At 33.1% G+C, this 18772-nt stretch overlaps 1 long non-coding RNA gene across 1 annotated transcript; it reads right to left on the reverse strand.

Moving 5' to 3' along the window:
• Window positions 1-6962: 6962 nt before the first annotated feature.
• LOC139483518 (uncharacterized) lies at window positions 6963-8989 on the reverse strand. Its single transcript, XR_011655016.1, has 2 exons — window positions 8881-8989; window positions 6963-7641 (listed from the first exon to the last, which is right to left on the reverse strand). It is a non-coding gene; the product is annotated as an uncharacterized lncRNA (long non-coding RNA).
• Between the last annotated feature and the right edge of the window lie 9783 nt (window positions 8990-18772).

Genomic DNA, 18772 nt, shown 5'->3' on the forward strand with positions numbered 1-18772 from the left:
TAATTTGTCATTTTTGTTGTATTGTTGGTGGAGCCGTGTTATAATGGAAGGAGACTTAATAAAATTGAGAATGGAAATGGGGAATGATATTATAATAAAATGTATTTGTGAGCCAAAATTTGTTCCTGTGAAAAAAGTTCCAGTGGAACTAATATCACAGGAAATATGTTCTGGGAGAACTTTTTTCATAGATAATTTCAATATAATTTGTTCCATCTCTATGAAATAAGTTCCACACTTTACCTGGTGAAATAAGTACCGGGTTGGTGATATTTGTTCCTTACCTAGTGAAATAGGTTCCAGGTTTATGAGATTTGTTCCTTACCTGGTGAAATAAGTTCTGGGTTTGTGAAATTTGTTCCTCACCTGGTAAAATAAGTTCCTAGTCTGTGAAATATGTTCCACTGGTTAAACAGGTTATCTTATATACTGAACATTTGTCATCAATGAGTTTAAAGTTATCATTCAAGGGCATTATAAAAATAAGTATAATATATTGATAATATAATAAATGAGAAATGTAATTCATCCAATAAGAATCTTAAGGACTATAGCAAATGTTTAATTATAAACGTAAAAAATATCAAAATGACCACTTTAAGCAGAAAAGAATAGGATAAGAAAAATCTTTTAGAAAAAATTAAAGTCAAAGAACATGAACATAAGAATTAATTTGAAAAGGACGAAATAACTGATTAATGATTGTAAAAGACATGAAGAAACAAAAGACACACTCTTTTGAAACAGTTCCATGACAAGTACATGTATGACTAGAAACAGGGCCATGACAGTTAACAAGAACCAAGACGGAATACCACATAAAACATAGATACAAATTATGATAAATTACCACAACTTTATCCTGTAGAACTTTACAGTCATGCCTAAAATTGCACATGTATCCTATGCCAGCACACTCAGTACAGCATTTAGCTTGCTTTATAATTTAAGTGTAACTTGAAAATGTTTCGCTGTGCAATATGTTGCAAAGGTACATGTTCTTATTTCAGTGAAAATAGGTTTGAGAAGAACTTATTCATTGGTTTCTTTGAAATATGTACATATTGGTCTTAAACTAATATCACAGGAACTTATTTAAAACTTTTAATATTTACTGGAACAAAATTCATGGAGCTATGATATTTGTTCCGGAACTTATTTCATATTTGGTCAAAAAATTAGTTCCGGAACAAATTTTACAGTGCTGGAACATATTTTCTGTGATATAAGTTCCGGCGGTACATATATCCTATGAAATTTTTTCCAGCGGAACAAATGTCACGCCGGAACATATTTTTGTTACATATTCTGTGTCTATAATCAACTTGATAAAAATAGCATATAACCTACACATACTTTTGAGGATTACTACTTGACAAAATGGACAACAACAGAAGGCAGTGGCGGATCCAGAGGGGGACGTAAAGTGTGTACGCCCCATCCCCCCTTTTGCTCGGTTTTTTTTTAATGATTAATCATACGCGACTATGTGAACTTTGCCATTTCCTGTGTACTCTATTATTTAATTTTTATCCGACAATTCTTTACTTATAGAGATATTTTTCGCCGGAATTTACTGATTGTCAAAGTCATGTGATTCGCTATGAGTGCTTCGAAAAACGTCGCTCAGTCATTTTGAAATTCAAATTACAGTAACACATTGCTTTAGCTGAGGATTACAATCATGACACCTTCAAAGCGACATAGGATTGAGCAAGAACGTATTGATTTCTATTTCACTATTCCACCAAACAGGAAGTAATACTCTTTAGACTATAACACTCTCATGAAAAAAGTTCCATGGCAATATTATTTACCTACGAAAACATGTTTAACCCCAAACGCCATTGTCATGATTGATATGGACTATATAAAATTGCTGTTTGGTGTGAACCAAGCTTTGCGTTGAAGACCAAACTACAACCTTTAATAGTTTACTTTTATAAATTGTGACTTGGATAGACAGTTGTCTTTGGTACTTACATGTATATGAGATCCAGTAATATCTATTTACAAGATTGAGAACACATTTTTTTGTAATAAATTTAAAACATATTTAATTCTGTAATATCTGATAATATGTATCAGTTATTTGTGATTTTTCTTTTGATGTGTACTCTCTGGTAATGTCAGTATCAGCATGATCAGTTGATTGGTTGTGATAAGAAAAATGGGGCAGTTTGCAATTGTCATGTGCAGGTACACCACATGTGGATCTTCTTTCCCCTCTCATTTATAAAATTGTGCATGATATTTATCACAGAAACGCACCAGTATTTTGGTGAATGAAACACTTGTCATATTAAATTAAAGTCAGAGGTGGAGTAAGAGGGTTTTTCGGGGGGCCTGGGCCACCCCTTTTTTAGGAAAGATTTTGTTGTTTTTATAGGGAATCACTGAAGCATGACTGGAGTTGGCCCCTTCTTAGGCAGTCAGTGGGCTCCCGCTTATGAAAATTTATGGATCCACCACTGAAAGTTTGAGTAAAGTTAGATAAGGATTTATGACAAATTATGTTGAAATTTGCACAGATAATGAATGAAAAATCTAGTAAATTAAAAATAGGCACTATTATTAAAAGCTTTCCTTGCTTATTCACAAGGACATATCATATCCTCCATGCTATTCCGATCTGAGTTTTTATTCATATATGTACATACATGTAGTCTGGTGCTGTTCCAAGTAGTCTTCTTTTTTCTGAATCTTGAGAAGTATTTGTTTTACCTGTTTAGTCACTGTAAAGTGTTACAATTCATATTTAAACGCAACACATAAATAGTGACCAAAAATGTATGGCTATCACATGAGAGAAGCTAGAAAAAAGTCAAATGTATATATTTTAAACATTTTTGTGGGACCATGAAAATGTGGTATATAGATAGATATGCATAGATAGACCATAGCACAAATAAGCAAACAAATTTAAAGGAGATGTACATGTAAGATGAATTATGAAAAAAAAGAGCCATGGCCAGGGGCCCCAAACTTGACAGCATTTGGTGTTGAACAGGTAAAATGTTTGCAGTGACAATAATTATAGCCCTTGTTAGAGGTGACCCATGTCGCCGTTCTCTAAATCAGCTATATTAAACATATTTCTGGGCCGGGTTGAAAAATAAATGAAAATGACTTTAAAAAAAGCTAATAGAAATACACCAAATTTGGGAGACATCTATTTAAATGTTTGAAATAATAAGAAAGTTGACAAGAACTAAGCTTTTTCAGATAATGTACAGACTATTGCAGTCAGCCTATAATAGACTCTTTGCCTCCTGAAACGTTTGCTTATACATGTACACTGTGCTTTCCTATAATGATTTAAAATCAGTGTGATAGTTTTCATGAAGAACACTGAGCGTACAGGTATTATGACAAGATAAATGTTGTTTTACATGTACATGTATCTACCCAAATAAGTAAAATATAAAAATTCTTGACTTCTAAAACCAATGATTGATCTCCTGATTTATATCTCATCACCATGATCACTCTATGCAGATGCTGTGTGAAAAAAAATTTGACTTACCAGTATGCTTCTATCCATTGAGTTGATTTATTATTAATTATTTTGCTTTGGATACACCTTATTGCTACAATATGTATATGTCTGCCATTACAAACTGTACATGCATGTACATCACATATATTCCATGTAAAATTTTGATGTTTTATAAATACAAAATATATGATGCCACAATGAATAAGTAATTGTTGTATGACGTTAATGGTTAAAATGGGACAGATTCTCAGGTCAGCTGACAATAAGGGGGGGGGGGGGGGGAGGGGGCGACTTCTCCAGTCATGCTTCAGTGATTTCCTACATAATCAACCAAATAGTAATGTTCATCACGAAAAAATATACTAAGTGTAAGACCTGATGATGTGAATAAATTGAAATCAGACATATCAAATGAAGTTTTCAGTGCTTTTGATATATCAATGGGCAATCTGATGAGTTAAGCCTTTTTTGACTGATTTTTAAAGTTTGTTCTTATGTTGTACTGTTATACATGTACCACTGTCCAAGGTTAGGGGGAGGATCGGAATCCCGCTAACATGTTTTACCCCGCCACATTATTTATGTATGTTTCTGTCCCAAGTCAGGAGCCTGTAATTCAGTGGTTGTCGTTTGTTTATGTGTTACATATTTGTTTTTCCTTCATTTTTGTATATATAAATAAGGCCTTGGTTTTCTGGTTTGAATTGTTATACATGTCATATCAGGGCCTTTTATAGCTGACTGTGTTGTATAGGCTTTGATCATTGTTGAAGGCTGTACGGTGACCTATAGTTGTTAATGTCTGAGTCATTTTGGTCTCTTGTAGACAGTTGTCTCATTGGCAATCATACCACATCTTCTTTTTTATAATGACTGATGATCACCACTGTGTCCATACTGGGACTATTATGGTCCAACAACCAGTGGGGGATCCAGAAATTTTCATAAGTGCAGGCCCACAAAATTTCCCAAAACAGGATGGCAAGCCCCCTGGCCTGGCCCCCTTCTAAATCAGCCTCCTGACAACTCCAAAGAATAAATCATCATGTACGAGTACATCAAAGATCATCAAACTGTCTACCCCACATGCAAACATCGTTTTGGGATTTCTCTGTGTTGCAAGTTTTTTGGGTTCGAAGGATCGTATAAAATGATTGCCTTTGGGGTCATTGTCAAATATAGAGCTGTGCATTGTAAAAAGCTAAATTATATAATTTGCAACAGCTGACACTATAGTATCCTATAGTGCACTGAAACCCTTGTCTATAACAATACCGTGATGCTTGGTGTAGGCTTCTTTGCACATAAGAAACCATATTGCTCACCTTGTAATTTGTATTCTTCTAATCAGTATCGTCGGGTTTGTTTATTTACACCAGAAATCAATGAAGCGATGAAAGTGCTGGAAACGAAATTACATCTTCGGTAAATTCCGTGATTTTAATATTTTCTAATCAATATGTCCAAGCAATGAAAAATAAAGTGCTATTATTTTTATACGAAGCAGCCATTAGATAGTATTTATAACCAATGAAATAACAGAAATACCGTTAACAGATTTACCCGAACCTGACGTTTAGCCTCTGACTAATCAGACCGTGATACGGTAACAACATATCCTTATTTTTATAACGATGACACTTCTGACTTCATTATTTGTTTCAACCCTAGCCATTGACCTGTATTACAATATAATGCTAGCCAATTACTAAAGACTTAAATAGTAAACTTATAAGGTTTACTTCATGATTTGAGGGGGGATAAAAATACAAATACAAATATAAAAACAATAATTATTCCGAATGGTGGACATCAGGTCATAACAATAGTCTATTTTAATAATTTTAGGCACAAGTTTAATATAATTTCTTTTGGACTTTGTATTGTAATTTATAAAGTCCACCTTCCCGACCAAGGGGACTAGGGAATAGTAATATGGTCACTTTTGGTCTTCTTTCAACAGGCAGTAAAACCTTTTCCAAAGAGGGGCGTCGGTTTTGCTGGGTGGGATGTACATGTATAAATACTCAGCCAAGTCTGGTAAGAATTGAAACCTTAAACCCGATGACTCGTGTAGGGAGAGATCGAGAGTGCCACGCTCTCTAGATCTGCACGAGGAATCAACAACTCTAATGAGGGTACCGTAGCCAGCCGGGTGCAAGATAATATTTCCGTCCCTATCAAATTAATCATTATTTTCCAGTGGAAGTCCACATTTCCCGACATTCACCCAGGACGATGCCTATTCTATTTATTGTTAGTTTGTTCTCGTCCTGCACATAGGTTAAATATGTCCCACGGTACGTTTAGCAAACAACAATCAACCAATTTAAAACTCCATCTTAATTGCTCTTGCTATCAAAGAAAAGAAAAATACCAGAAAACGACTGAGGAATCTGAATTTAGAGTTTGTGTTGATGTCAGATACTGTCTATAACGTTTTTTTTTACTCTGAACAACTTATGTATTGTTAAAGACATTTTTTTATTTGACATCCAAGTGTTTTTTATGTTGTTCTTATTGCTAGATTGCTGTCTGATTACGAATACCTCTAATCCCTAAGTTTTCATATAATTGGCATAAATCATGACCGCCTGGTTTCCAAACACTGACTAAAGAGTCAATAAATATGTCGGGTACTAAAGTGAAAAGGCCTTGAAAACAACCCAATGTAGTAAATAAATGTAAATGTTGCTTCGTTCGAAGTATTTTGTTAGGATAAAGCATCACCATAATAACAAAGTCCAAGAAGACCCTGGAGTTATACAAAAAGGGAGGAGGGGGCAAGAATTTTTCCCATTGATAAATATTTTTTGACTTTGTGATGCCTGCAATACGTGTGTTTAATTGAATTACACATTTTTCTTGCGTCCTTTTTTCTTATTTTTGCAATCAGATTTTATTTACATTTTAATTAATTACATTAACGTTTGATGATATCAAGAGATTCCGGTGATTCTCATGATTCTTTCTCATTATTGAAGATCGCATTTTGATCGCGACTTTTCTGTAAGTTGCTGATGTGTTGTTGGATTTTTAAATAGTATTCAACAGTTAAAAACAACCATGATTGTTTAACTTCTTCCTTTGCTCAATATTCTGATATCACACTTGCCATAAAATTCAAAAAAGAAGATGTGGTATGATTGCCAATGAGACAACTATCCACAAAAGACCAAAATGACACAGACATTAACAACTATAGGTCACCATACGGCCTTCAACAATGAGTAAAACCCATACCGCATAGTTAGCTATAAAAGGCCCCGATAAGACAATGTAAAACAATTCAAACGAGAAAACTAACGGCCTTATTTATGTAAAAATTCAGTGTGTTGGAAAAACATGGGGACGATTACAGCTTATTTGCGACATTCCAAATAAACAAAACAAAGACCTGATTAATGTAGTCAGTTAACAACGAAATCGTTAGGATTAAATTGAATAAAATAAACAAGATGCATTTCTAGTATGAAAATAATTTATATTTTATTACATACATATATTAGATAAGACATTGCACAGAGAACACAACATTTCATGTTGAACCATTAAATAAAAAAATACAATACGTACACTAAATTAAGTCTTATTGTTTCTGTACAATTAAATGCAAACAACAAAATTGGAGTATTGTAATACAACACAGAAAGTCAAGTTACATACATCGGACCTATTTACTCCGAAACAGTCCTCGTCAATATTGCACGAAGAACACAACACCAGTCTTCATATAACAATTATAACCCATATATACAGTGAAATTAGTTTGAACGTTTCAGTACAATTCAATGCAACAAACTTTATGTAGTTTAATTCAACACGTCATCATAACTATCAAGTTACATAAATTCGCTTATCGGACCTATTTTCTCCAAAACAGTCCTCGTCAAATTAAAAGTAAATATTTACACATGGAATAGCTTCCAGTTCACGCTTCTTTTTCTGGTTGAACATGGTTTCATGCAGCTGAGCATTTGTGTAGTTGCATGGTCTACGCATACGTCATTTGAACCTCCGTGGATTTTACAGCTGTTTACATCACCCTGATATTTGTGTGCACAGTTTGTCCGACATGTTGCAAATGCTGTACCGACTAGAAAAAGTACGACAATCAGAATTAGTACTTTCCTTTCCATTTTCTACAAAAGAGTAGCGAAAAATTAGATAACATCTAACATGTGATTGTTAAATGATACAATAGAACATGTGAATGCTAAATGAAATACCAGAGCATATGACTCTAAAATGAAAAAAAAAGAGAACAGAACTCGTGAATGTTAAATGAAATAACAGAACAGAACATGTGAATGTTAAATAATAAATGAAATAACATAACAGAACATGTGAATGTTAAATGAAATAACATAAGAGAACATGTGAATGTTAAATGAAATAACATAACAGAACATGTGAATGTTAAATGTTTAATGAAATAACAGAATATGTGAATGTAAAGCAAAATGATTCGTCCTTATATTGTGTGCTTAACTCATAACACAGCAAAATGTGTATATTTGACATAGGCACAGAACTAGAAGCCGACATATTATATTGTGATTTCGGACCGGTTACATGTATGTAGCATGATATATATCTTAGATATTATTATAGGGTATAAAGTCATTTCGTACCTTGACCATTTCGTACCTCTGCCATTTCGAACTCCAAAAAATACATCAATGAGACAACTTAACCAGAAAATCAAAAACATCTTACAAAATGGTATACAAAAAAGTCATATAAATTTTCAATGAGGTACGAAAAGGTATACATGTAAATATTCCATGAGATACGAAATGGCCAAGGTACGAAAAGGTCAGGGTACGAAATGACTATAATTCATTCAAAGTCACAGATTATCTTCTGTTACAGAATATTTCGATATTAAAACCTTCAATTTGCACATTTATACGCTACATATGTTAAGGAGTGTGTACGACGATCTGTTATTTGGGAAAAGTTCATTTACAAGCGCCAGAAACCTCAAAGAAATGGATACAAATGAAAAAATATTGATGCGTTTCTTCTGAAAATAAGTCTTTTAACAATTAAAAGTCAAATTCAATTTCATTAATGTAACGTCCAAGATAAAAACATTGTAAATGTTTTACATTTGTTATTGTGTGACCATATATTGCTTGCTATGCGGTATGGGTTTTGCTCATTGTAAAGGCCGTACTTTGACCCGTAATTTTGACTTCTATGTCATTTGGTATCTGGTTGAAAGTTGTCTCATTGGCAATCATCTCCCTTTTTTGTATTTCCGAAAGAAAAAAAATGTCAGAAAAGAAACACTAAATTATTTAAAAAAAAAAAAAAAAAAAAAATACAGAGACATTCATGAAAGAATATATAAGTTAGAAATGAAGTGTACTTACAATTTCGTCTGCTTTTTGTGTATAATAAAAATGATAGCTTTGTCCAGTTTTGACTTTTATCTGGACAGTGACCAGTTTATATAGTTACTTTATTAGCCGGTAATCTCAAGTGACTAGATAAATACTCAGATGAAGATTGGAATATTAAGGCGTAATACTTATACTCAATATGTATGTTGTAAAAACCGCACCAATTGTATTTTAATAGGGGTATTCATTGTCAATAAAAAAATAAAAAATAAACGAAGCAGTCGGCAATTTTTGTATTCTCCAGACTTAGGTAATAGTTTAGATAAGATCGTTAAAAAATACCTTGTAGACGTAATGAATGAACGTTCTTTTCAAATTGATAAGATTTCCAATGTATAATATCTTGAACTGTGTGTGAACGTTTTTAGTTTTAAGTTTGATTTTTTTTTTTTTAATCTTTTATGGATGAAAGATTTTAAAGTATTTATGCATATGAAATTGTCACTGTAATGTACTTTTACGAAATAACCAATTTATTATGATATTTTAGCGTTAATGTATTTATAAGACTTATACTTATAAAGTCTTTTGCAAGTATCTTATATTATTTTTACTACAATCATATAATGTTGTTTGTAAATACTATGATATGCATGTTTGATGACGCAGGTGTCAGTACCCCGCTGGCGCTTGTCCCAGTTGTAAAGGGGTAGTTTCACAATAAAATATATATATATATTTGAATATGCTTGAAGCTGTGAAGTGGTTCCCGAAAAAAAATAAATTTAAAAGGCATTGCTTTTTGTTTCAAGTTAAGGAAGCTTTTAATTTTATTTGATGGCGACTGAGTTAGTCTGAAATTTCTGATGCTTGTTAATGTAGTTCATTACTGTATCCATGATTAACATGACAGGTGCCACATGTGGGGCAGGTTCTGCTGGCAGGTTCTACTTACTATGTAGAGAACCTGAGATCACTCCTTGTTTTTGTTTGGGATCGTGTTGCTCAGTCTTTAATTTTCTATTTAGTGTTCTGTGCACTTGTTTGTATTTTCGTGATTTATATATATATAACGATAAACGAGACAGTTTGGGAAACTAACCGTTTGGGAAACACTTGTTTCTGCATGTATATATGACAGTTCTTTTGTAAACAACATTAATTTGCTGGAATTAAGTTTCCAATTTAGAAGGCTTTAATTATAACATTTGATTGAAGTTGAATTATTCTGTGCATGTTTCTGACGCTTGTTAATGTAGTTAACTACCATGATCAATATAATAGGTGCACATGTGGATCAATATCTGCTTCCGAAGATATTGAGATCGACCCCGGTTTTCGGTTGTGATATTCAGTCTTTACTTTCTGTAAAAAGGTTTGATGAACAAGTCTTGAGGTTCAAGTATTAGTTATGTCGATTGTTACGGGAATTTAGAACTAAATGGGATACGAGTCCAAGTCTCAGAACAGCTTAGATCCGTCCCTTATAAATACTAATTTGATATTATGAAAAATTGGGAGATATGGTATTATTGCCAATGGAAATATATCCACAAGAGACCAAAGGACGTTGGTATTAGTAACTAAAAGTCACGGCCTTCATAAATGAGCAAAACCCTTACGTATAGTAAGCAATCAAAGGCCTCGTCATGACTACTACAAATATTTGTATTGTTCCGATTCAGGGCCATTGATGAGCAGCATGACATTCACATACAGCACATTACAATATGATTTTCCAAAAATTTTCACATTTATGAATTTAGGCAACAGTAGTTTACCGATCTTGTAAATCGATTAGGAAGAGACAAATCGTCACAACTCGGCCGATTCCGTACCTCATATAACGGAGAAGGAGAGAAGCGGAGTCACCCGAGGATTGCCGATTAGGAAGAGACAAATCAAGGTTAATATAACCAAAAAATAGTGGGAATCGTAGGAACTTCATAAGGAGCGAGACTTGAAACAAGTCAAACTAGAAAACCAAGACGGATTTATGCTACAACAGTAAACGAAAAACAAATATGTTAGACAGCAACAATAGAAAACCACTGAATACAAACGCTCTGACTTTGGACAGGCATATGCAAAATGTGGCGGAGTTACATCTATTCGTGTCAACTCTCTCTATACATTAATGATCAGTAAATTGTTATCAATTCCAATTATCTACTACAACACTAATTTAACAGGTGTGTGTGTGTGTGTGGGGGGGGGGGGGGGGTTCAATAGACTACTGTCGCGTATTATGAACATAGCGCGGAACATATTCGATTAAAGTAAAAAAGAAAAAAATACGTTATTTGATGATGGAGGGATTTTTTTTTATAACTATATAAGGACATGCCATCATACCATATCAGTTAAGTTAGTCCAACAAATCATGGATCTGGTTCCTACCTCCCTACATTTGAACCTACTCTATATTGTTATGCCAAACCTCACATACATATAATATGGACATTTCCAGTTATGCGCTGTTAAAGGCAGACATGTTTTAAAACATCTTAGGTCCAGAATATTTCCATATAATATACAGTTTGTGTAAATTATTTTGAAAAATGAAATTTCATTTCCCTTCCTACCTTTTATTTTTTGCCAAGAGACAAGAAAGAAGTATAATTACTTTGACCCTATGAATTCTGCAATTACTATTGCTTTACGACGTGTCGTTTTAACTTTTCTATTACGTACAGTCTGCTTGATGCTTTTTTCTAGTATCTGAGTATATATTTTGTAAAACGTTTGTATAATCGCGGTTAAGCAGTCAAGAGCTGCGTCATCCATGATTTTGACATCTTCACCGATTAATAGTGTCATTGTTTCAGATTGATCCAGGTCAATCTTTTGCGTCAATCGTCGAAATTTCTTTTGAAATATTCTTTAAAATTAGTTGGATGAAATCTAAATAAATAATACACAAGATTAGATACCCTCGTTGTTTACATTTGATGGATAATTATTTTCGGACCACGATCTTGACAATTATGTACAATAGGAATCATTATAATGCAATACTAGCCATAGGAGAGTCATGTGCATTGTGTAGGTTTATTATGTACTGTAAAGTACCGGTATATATATACAAAGAGCGGAATCCGATCCAGATAGTTTTTTCACTTTCATACGACAGTATAACTATTGCAGAATGAAGGACGATGATCATGATGGGAAAAACTGTGTTTGTTTACATTTTGAAAAATAAAACCCAAAATAATTGATTTGAATTTATGTTTTAACACAATATCATTAGAATATGACTTTATATTGTTCACTAACAGAATTAAAGTCCCAAAATGTGTTATCAAAGCAACTGAATGTAGACCATCAAATTTTGTTTTACAACTAAACAAATAAATTCTTTTGTATGGTGACCTAAGGTTGGACCCCCTTTTATATGACTTGAATGTGTTGGAACCCTACTTTTTGAAATGGCTACATGCATCCGCGCCTGATATCGATTAATTTAATCACTGCAAGTGCGATTATTTCTGATGTGGGATTTGTGGAGGTGTGATGAATTTTCATTGTTGTTTTATATAATAATTGGACATGCAACAACTGGCAATATTCATTTCATGACTTCCATATTGATGATATTTACAATTTAAAATCCAAAATTATCGTACTTGCTTACTTGAATATACACGGGGCATAACTGCCGTACACTTGATTAGATTCTGGATATTGTATGTTCTGAAGCGACAAGCAACATCAAGCTGAGAGAAGCTGATATCTGATATTAAAAATATGCCGAATTATATACACAATTTGTATATAAAAATGCATGTACATGTTTTTTGCAATCCATGTCATATCAATAAATTAAAAAAATTCAATCTTAACTCGAGCTGTATTAACTGTTTGAAAAACGCACGTATGTTTACAAAGCAAGGTCACAAAAACGCCTTGAAAAATGCATAAAAATAAAATAACTTTAAATAACAACCGATATATGGGCAGATAGTTAGCGTATCTTCCTTCTGAATATATGATCTCTCATATCTAGTCTATTGTAATATGATGATTCATTTTCCTCTAATATTTATCCGTTTATGAAAATGTGTACTGTACCGTTTCCTAACAGTACTGTATCATTCTATGGTAAATACATTGAGAATAATACACCTTTATGTAAATTAAAATGTCAAATTATTTGACATTTCTAACATTTCAAATTAAAAATTAAAACTCCTGAAATTTGGTAAATGTTTAACGTGGATCAGAACTAACGGGAGCTAGATGAACCCACTAATCGGGAGCACCTGATTGCAATCCAGTTTCTTAGAGACTTCGCGAAAATACCCCTAAAAATTTGTATCTTCAGGTCATGGTCAAACGAAGGTCATGATGGTATGACGTTACGTCCGGTATTCGGTCTATGTTTCATTTTACTATTTCTTGATGCATAAGTAAGACAAAAACAAATCAATTCTGCATATTACTAAATAATTACTTATCTTGATTTATCATTTGAATCGAAATTAAATAAAACCTGACTTTATTAAATTTAATGTTAGGTATTATTACATAATAAAGCAACGATTCCGTGTTCATATGGTCATTTTTGCCGTGTAAGACGATACAACACTTAGTCTAACTAACCATCCAAATATAAACGAAGAAAAAATAAAGACTACTGAATGGATTTCGATGAAATTTGAACATGTGGGATATAAAATGATCATATTCATGGTATGAAACGGTTACGATAAATCGTCTTGAGGTGATATACGTTCATATCATGCATATTCAAAGATTTTCGGTAAGTGCTATTAGTGTGACATGGATAAGAAAATACATTAATCCATTTCCCTAAAAAGTTTAAGTTATTGTTTAAATAAGATTAAAAAGTTGTCATGCAGTAGTTTTACATACATATTTCTACCATTTTGATCGACTTTGAATAGTCAAAATGCACAACAAACTGTTCAAGAATGTACAACGAGTGGTACTAAACATAAAAACTATAAAGACAACGAACCGCGTACAGTGACCAAAGTCAGAGGTTAGTCTTTAAACATCTATAAATGAAATATAACAACGGGTTTCCCATTCATTGTGACTATTGTAAAAAGACATGTGTATGAATTAAACTATAAACAAAAACATAGTATGTTGACTCTAACTTGTGTTTTGTTATTTGTTTGTTGCTTGAATTAATAATTGGTGTTTATGTAATATACATGTTGGCCTCGATACGCAGCAACGTCCGGAATCAACTGTATGACTGTTATACCCGTGATATAGAAGCATAACAACGTGTTACAATATTTAGCTGTTCTCAATATGTCATTGTAATTTTAAAATTGCGTATTCGCTTATTTGTAACAACTAACTGTAAGACATTCAAACATAAATATATGTGATCCGATTCTTGCTTGATTTTTTTACTGTGTAAGAAGTGTGTACTGCAAAAGATTCAATATCATCACGTGATATACAAACTATCCAAAGTCATTCAAGTGTGAAATGTAAGCCAAAGTGTGTGTGTGCGAGCTTTTTGTGTCCAATACATTTGCACTTATGAAGCTGCATCGGTACATGATGTAGCCCTGAACTGAAAAATTAACATAGCCAGTCATTCAAGCTTGTTATATATAGGTCGTTGTGTGATCGCTTTTTGTGATATATAAGATGCATCTATTAATGTTTCATCAGTATGTGATGTATAGTACCCTAGATATAGACCGAAACCGGAAACTTAAGCAAATTAATTTATGTTTTAAAAGATGAAAAATGTCATTAGAATGGATAAATTTTACCGTACATATAGATCCAGACGAATTATTAAAGAAAAACAAAGTTTAGTTTTAGCAATACATATACTAATAGACGTGTTAGGAAAGTCGATACTACTGCTGGCGCTCGTGTTGGTCGGAAGAAATATACAATATGATTGGGGACCTTCTCAATGAGTATAAAAACTTAACTCTTTTGTTACCTGTTTGGGCGTGTTTGATACCGCTGAGACAAATCTGTAACAATTGTATTTATTAGAGTACGCAGGAAAAGATCAAATTATTTGTTTAAGAACCAGAAAAGATTCAATAAATACATTTTTAGACAAATTAATATTAGTTTTGTGAATAATTTATCTTGTTTTAACATCTTGTAAGCCTTTGTTATTTTATTAATACTTTTACTTTCAGTAACTGCAAGTACTTTGATATTGGTACTTTGTGTCTATTGTCTTTATGTTATTTCTTTTAACGATTCCTGCCGATATAATGAGTCATGCCATTTTCAATCGATTTGCATAGTATGTACTTATGAATTACTGTTACAATTACACGACTGTCCGATGTTAGAAAAGGGTTTCGTCAAGAGCTCTTACGAACATATTTAACCCCGCAATATTATGTATGAACCGGTCACACACCATCAGCCTCTTATTCAGTAATTGAAGTTAGATTTTGAATGCGCACACTGGTAGTATACAGCAAATAAAAATAAGTACAACACAAAACAAATAAACACAAAAATAAATACCCCCCCCCCCCCCCACACACACACACTTCTCATCTGTTATAAGACTATAAAAAGGTGTCCACGATTTTTGATTCTACATGTATATCATAAGCATACGTCTTTGGAAAGATCGTTATAAGCTTTTCTGATAATTCTGATTTTAGAAACAAAAAGTTTAAACGACATTTAAAGAACGATACAAACAAACTTTGCTTTAGTTGACATTTGACGATTTGAACCCCATTGTCTTCGTGTAAAATAACATCTGTCTGCATTTCCGATTCCAATGGGTTCAAGTTTATTCTCTCGCCTACAAAATTCGAGGGTTTCTTTACCCTCGGTCCGCCTTTCCGTCCGTAACACACTTGTTGACACTCTATATTTAACAACGTTCTAGGAATTTGACCGTACTTGATTCGTTTTTAGTCCTTATGAAAATCTAGAATCCTATTAATTTTTGAAGACAAAGGTCAAGGTCACAGTTGGAATTATTTGACGCAATAAGACGTCTAGAGACAGTCAGAGTCGTTTGTGACCTTATGGGAACAGCAAAGGAACGAACTAAAACAAACAGTTGAATTGTTTGGTGGACTTTTCGGGAGACATTAAACAATGCAAATGCTACCCAATCATACAATGCTAAAAGTTATTAGGCAAGTGAACAACAAAATCCCAAATTTGCATTATAAAATAAATCATCGAGCGTTCATATTGTGAAAAGGGGATTTGTGTTTTCCAAAATATTTTTTTTTTTTTTATTATTTTTTTAAATCGTACCAGAATGAAGCAAAACGATACTAGTAGTTTGCTTCCATTGAGAGATCAAGCGGGTCAAAACCCTTATCAAATTTTTTTTTGAAGGAATTTTGTTGATTCTGAGAATAAAACAAAAACATCCCCTCTTTTTCATGTGTATCCTTAATTTACAAATGTACCACGTAATTTATTTTAATTATCACATTTGAAAATTAATTTTGGTTCTTAACAATGCCCGATCGGTCATGTATTGCACACTATAAATAACGTATTTCAGTGGCCATACAGGTAATAAAAAATAGAGTAGTTATAATTTTGGAGATGACCCCCCAAATCTTATTGTATTTATCTTCCATCCAACACGAGCACCAACAGTAGTATCGACTTTCCTAACACGTCTATTTGTACGGCATTTATTGATCTATTACGATAGACTTTAACTTACATAATAAGCATTATCGAATCCTTCTGACTTTATATAGTTTTGAGTGAGTCAGCTGAATTAAGACTCTACTAGAACACACCCGCGGGCATTTAATGCGTTGTTGAAAGTATGTAAGCTGTTGTAGGATGAATTTTCGTTAAATATTTTATGACTGAAAGGCATCAAAAGTCTTAGCCTGCGGTTTTGACAGGAAAATTTTGTTTTAGACCTCCCACTCTTTTTTCAAAGTCCGTTATTGCTTGTTTTCTGTTTTCTGTATACTACGAACATACATATACCAGAGACATATTATAAATAATGTCTCTGCATATACTAAAAATAAAGCGTATTTGTCATTTACTATCCCTAGTCAACTAACTATCCACAGCAGTCACTAATATAGCTATATATATAGACTCTTTATATAATATATCAGCGACCACATCAGCGACAGCCGTGGATAGTAAACTTTGAATTGATAGTAAATAGCAAATACATTTTATTTATTGTATATATGTATGATCATAGTATACAGAAAACCGTGAAAATAATTGTTCTGTCCCAAGTACTTTTGAAAATTATGTGCTATTTAAAAACAGTTCTAAACGGAAGTCTTGTTTATGACTTAAAAGTCCGTTCGATGACGGAATCAATATCCGGACGCCTTTTTTTCTTTTTTCTCCCAAAATAACCAAAACTGAATAATCATAAGAATGGATGACAAATGCGACTATCCATGGTGCCTATAGGACACAGGTGCACGATGATTAATTCATTGTGGCAAGAAAAGATTTGTCTTATTGACAATCATACCATAAATTCTCATTTTATATTTATAATGAACGTCTTGGTGAAGAACTTCTGATTGTAGGCTAAACGAATCAGCAATTACGAAGTGCATATTAACACCACTATTAAAATTGAGAATGGAAATTGGGAATGTATCAAAGAGACAACAACCCGACCAAATAAAAAACAACAGCAGAGGGTCACCAACAGGTCTTCAATGTAGCGAGAAATTCCCGCACCCGGAGGCGTCCTTCAGCTGGCCCCTAAACAAATATATACTAGTCCAGTGATAATGAACGCCATACTAATTTCCAAATTGTACACAAGAAACTAAAATTAAAATAATACAAGACTAACAAAGGCCAGAGGCTCCTGACTTGGGACAGTGTAAATGTAAAGGTAGTAAAGAAAGTAAAGAAATAATATAATAGTAAGCAATTACGGAAATAATGTGAATGTGAAGAAGTGAGAGAACTTATGTAAATGTACAGCAATAGACTAACAAAGGCCAGAGGCTCCTGACTTGGGACAGGCGCAAAAATGCGGCGGGGTTAAACATGTTTGTGAGGTCTCAACCCTCCCCCTGTACCTCTAACCAATGTATAAAAGTAAACGCATAACAATACGCACATTAAAATTCAGTTCAAGAGAAGTCCGAATCTGATGTCAGAAGATGTAACCAAAGAAAATAAACAAAATGACAATAATACATAAATAACAACAGACTACTAGCAGTTAACTGACATGCCAGCTCCAGACTTCAATTAAACTGACTGAAAGATTATGATTTCATCATATGAACATCAGGCACAATCCTTCCCGTTAGGGGTTTAGTATCATACCATCATACATGTAACATATACGAGAAGAACATAACCCGTGTCATGCCAACAACTGTTTTTAGAATAAATGTGTTTAGTTCCGATGCAAAGACCTTATCAGTGACTCAATATTAACGCCAAAATATGCAATCTTTAATGACTTGACAACAGTATCGTAATTATATCCCTTCTTAATAAGTCTATTCAAAGGTAGGTGAATACTGACACCTTTGTGCTTTATAAAGAATATTTCCATAAAAAATTGGATGTGAAATACCTGAACGTATTAGAAGTCTGCATGTTGAGCAATATTTACGAATGATGTCTTTATACCGATGATAAAATTTAGTAAATGTTTTGACTAGTTTGTGATATCGAAAACCCTGGTGTAATAATTTTTCAGTAATACATAAATTTCTCTCGTTAAAATCTAAAACATTGTTACATACACGAGCGAATCGTACAAGTTGAGATATATAAACACCGTAAGATGGTGACAAGGGAACGTCACCATCTAAAAACGGATAATTAACGATAAGAAATGAAAAATCATCCCTTTTATCATAAATTTTAGTATTCAGCTTTCCATTAGTGATATAGATATCAAGATCGAGAAAAGGGCAGTGGTCATTGTTAGTATTAGCTTTATTTAAAGTAAGTT

Source organism: Mytilus edulis, chromosome 7 (genome assembly GCF_963676685.1).
Source record: "Mytilus edulis chromosome 7, xbMytEdul2.2, whole genome shotgun sequence".
NCBI lineage: Eukaryota > Metazoa > Mollusca > Bivalvia > Mytilida > Mytilidae > Mytilus > Mytilus edulis.